The sequence below is a fragment of the Etheostoma cragini genome, chromosome 3, assembly GCF_013103735.1.
Source record: "Etheostoma cragini isolate CJK2018 chromosome 3, CSU_Ecrag_1.0, whole genome shotgun sequence".
NCBI classification, from domain to species: Eukaryota; Metazoa; Chordata; class Actinopteri; order Perciformes; family Percidae; genus Etheostoma; species Etheostoma cragini.
Genome location: NC_048409.1, coordinates 30,047,900 through 30,052,366, shown reverse-complemented (window position 1 = coordinate 30,052,366; position 4,467 = coordinate 30,047,900).

Here is a 4,467-nt window from a genome sequence, read left to right as displayed (position 1 = left end):
CCCCCCCCCCCCACACTCTATCAACACTAACGATGTCTCTAGTGTAATGTGTGTGTGTGTGTGTTTGGTTCTACAAGACGGGTTAATGTTGTTCAAAGAATGTTATGCACAAATGAATGTGTTTAGATGAGCTATGTTAACCCTTGTGTTGTCTTCCCATCAAAAAAAAAAATCAAAAGTTTTTGTTGACACTTTTGAATCTATGTTTTTAACTTTTTCTTACGTTTTTGTCCATTTCTTCAGTAACTTATTTGTTGTAGTAATACTTTAGTTTTACACTTATTTCTGGAATTTATGGTCAATAAACCTCATTTATAGGTAATTTATCCCTAATGTTTGAGTTAGAAAAGCAAAAATTAGGAATTATTGAGACTAAAATTAAAGGAATGGATGTTGATGATAATCACAGACTGGAATATGTCAACTTTTACTCAATACTATTTCAAAAACACTTCCATTTGTTTTACAATGCTATAAAATTTAATAAGACGCCCCACAATTAATGAAAGTAGAGATTTGTACTTTGCAAAGAGCGTTGGTTGGAATCAATCATGTTATTTTGGGGAATTAAAGAGGACATTTATATTGGACATGAGGACAACATGAGGACAACATGGGGACAACATTAGGACAACATGAGGACAACAGGAAGACAACATGAGGGCAACATGAGGGTTAATCTAAGTTATTAATACAGAGGTTGCCTCAACCAATGTATTTCAACCAATCTCTTAACACAGTGACTCGCAAGTCCTCCCCAGTAGACAGAGTTACCGTATGCTACACTGGAAATGCAACAATGCACCTCTAACTTATTCTCTTCTTGTAAATGAATGATTTTCATTCTTCGGTACATGAGTTGTGACATTTTTCAAGATTTTAACTTGATGTTAAACCGGCTCCCAAACGCCTAGTCTTGTGGCGGTCTCTGGACCGGCTGGCCTCTGGCCTCAGGTTAACTCAACTTAATAAAGCAATGACCTGCATTTAAAACATTTAAAACATAAATTACAGTTCAATTTTTCAGAACTAGGAGAATTGAAGTATGGTACGCCTAAAAGAAAATAAGGGGCCTAGATGTACAGTGGGGCTCCAAAGTTTGAGCCCCCCAGGTAAAAATGTGTATTATTGTGCATAAGAAGCCAAAAAAAGATGAAAGAAAGGCTTCAAATGACAGATTAGACATTCGTATTATATATCACAAAAAGTGCCTTTTGGAGATTTTTTTTATCTTTTCTCGGCTTCTTTGTGCAAATTAACACACATTTTTACCTGGGGGGCCCAACCTTTGGAGCCCCACTGTAGATGGGTTTGAAATGGAACAGACTGCCCAGAGGTGCAGTTAAGACACAATCCCATTTATATATAAAGCTATCTGGAGAATAAATAGAAGTAATCAATGGGTCAGAACCACTGTGAACAATATGTTCAATGGTGAGGAAGAATGTTAATATCCAAGGCAATGAAGATCGCACATAACTCTAATACAACTATACAACCATAACGTAAATATGACCTTCTAGACCATGACCTTCTCAACCCTTGTGTTGTCTTCCCTTTAAACATGAACCTGTCCTTCCAGGTCAAAATTGAATTTTTTTGTTGTGCTTTTCCGATGTTTTTGTCATTATTTTCTGATTTATTTCTCACTTTTTCCAGCTTTGGCGCTTAAAAAAAAAAACTGAGCTAGTTTAATAACAGGTTTTACACCTATTCTTGGAATTCATGTTCAAAAAAGCTGCTTTATCTCAAATTATACATACGTTTTTAGTTAACACTTTGAATCCTAAGGCCATTTTTACAGTTCATTGTCCATCTGGATTTATTTTATAATAACTTGTAAAACATCAACCCTGTTGTCTACATTCAAGATATTAAAAATCAATCAACACAACAATCAATTTTTTCAGGACAAACCGGGTTATTAGAATTTTTGGGTTGCAGTGAGGTCACCTGAATGTAAAAAGGGTTGTAGGACCTTAAAGACAAATAAATAAATAAAACGGAACATGAATCTTTCATATATGTACTGATATCACAGACAGATAAGTAAAACCTATAAAAAAATTCTCATATGTCTTGGGAGACACTAGACAACGGGAACACAGAGGTTAAGTACAAGAGGTAACAAGGTAATGGGGAACAGGTTATGTACCAACCTGTTACCGCTCCATTACTGGATATGATCAATATGTCTCTTTTGACAGGATACGTACCAGGGTAGGTACCTGTGATAAAACCTCTTAAAAAAAATCCTCCCTCAACCCAGAGGTCTTAGCAAACTATAGACCTGTATCTAACCTTCCCTGTCTCTCCAAGATCCTTGGGAAGGTAGTTGCTAATCAGTTATGTAATTTTCTACATAGCAATAGTTTACATGAGGACTTTCAGTCAGGATTTATAAAGCATCATAGCACAGAGACGGCAATAATGACCTCCTAACTGCTGAAAACAAAGGACTTGTCTCTGGACTGGTTTTACGAGATCTTAGTGCTGCATTCAACACCATTGACCATCCCATCCTGTTACAGAGACTGGAACATGTATGTGGCATTAATGGAATCACAATAAGTTGCTTTAGATCATATTTATCTGATCAATCAACCCTCCTGTTGTCCTTGGGTCACAACTATGAACAGAAGTATTACAAAACAACTTTGAAAAAAATTTTGAAAAAGAAACACAAAAACGCAGGAACAAATTCAACAAAACATTTTCTTGTTTGAAACGCTGAAAAAGTGACCAAAAAATCGTCAAACTTTGACTAAAACATGATTCAAAAAGACTTCAAAAAAGTGACAAAAAATTGCGCTAAAACTGACAAAAACATCCAAAAAAGTGTAGAAAAAGAACAACAAAATGTTGAAATTTCAACTCAGAAAAACACGAAGTTGCAGGTCAATGGGAAGACGACACGGGAGTTAACAATAAATCCTCCAGGAAAGTTAAAGTTAGCCATGGTGTTCCGCAAGGCTCCCTGCTTGGACCACTTCTATTCTGCTTATGTATGTTTCCTCTAGGCAATATTATTAGGAAACACTCAATTGACTTTATTGTTATGCGGATGACACGCAATTACATCTCTCATTTAAGCCGGATGAAACCTGTCAGTTAGCTAAACTTCAAGCATATATAAATGAAATAACATCCTGAATAACCTACAATTATTTTTTGGGGTGAAATATACAATACAATACTTCCCGTCACAGTTACCCTATGCTGCCTTGCCTTGCCATGGTACCGTGTAACAAACAATGAACAACCCCAACCCCCACTCAGCTCACCACGACCTACACAAATGTTACTTTATTACACATATTATTGTTTTTAATTTTGAACTGACTGTTAATAAACCTCTGTGGACCTGCTCCTGCCCAACTCCTTGTCACTGCGTTTGGGTCCCCATTTCAACCTAATGCCACAGATTGCATAGCATTAATTTCATTTAACACTTCTTGAAGGAAGAGCGGGGAGTCCATTTGCCGGGCAGTATTATTATCAACGACATGATTCGAGAGGTTGTTGGGGAATGTATTCATTTCAGTGTTTGTAGGAAATTCAGATTTATACAATGAAGAGTAAATTGGTATAAAACTAGCATTAATTTCCAAGGGATTTGTAGTAAGAGTGTCACATCTTTTAATAATAGAGATGAAAGAGGAAGTGGTCTGTCGTTGGAACTGATGAGCCTTTGACGACTTGCCTTGCGCCACTTTCATAATATGAGCCCTAGTTAAATCAACACTTCATGTAACTCGTAACAGGGTGAACAGCACCAACCAAATGAAATGGTTTATTTTTCTTGAGGCAAATTTCCCGATGTCAGTCCTAATCTGTTTTTTTTCTATCTTGACGTTCCAACAAAACCCAACCTGTTTGATATTTTCTGAAGACTTGCTAGTTAAGTTAAATCCAGTGAAAGTTGTGAACAACCTCTGCCGCCCTAGCACCAAACAGGAAGCAGCAAACTGGGTAGAGCCAGTGTTTTTAAGGGTTTCATGGCACTGTGCAAAACAAGAAATGGGTTATTTTTTTAAGCATCGCTTAGAAACAAGCAGCTACTCGTTGCCACAGCGACCAGGTGCTCTGGTAATGAGGTCCGACCGCTGCTGAGGGCGTCTGCTCACTGGAAAAGGTTAAAAGACGCAGAGCAGAGGTTTGAGCTCAGTTAGACTGGACTCCCAGTCCCACTGAAGCAGATGAATGTTAGCATTCTCACAATGTCATCAACTGTTGGGTAATGTCTTCCCTTTAGTATTACAGCAGACACTTGGTGAATGGCATGTTTGATGAATTCATTCTCTCCTGTTTGTTGACTGAATGCTGTTTGTGATCAATGTCTTATCTGAACAAAGTCTGAAGAAAGCTTTAAATGTTTGACTAACCTTTCAGAAGTCCTTTAATGAAATGTTACATGATGAAGTTATGTTGTATAATTTTATAATTTTAGATTTTCAGAGACAGGAG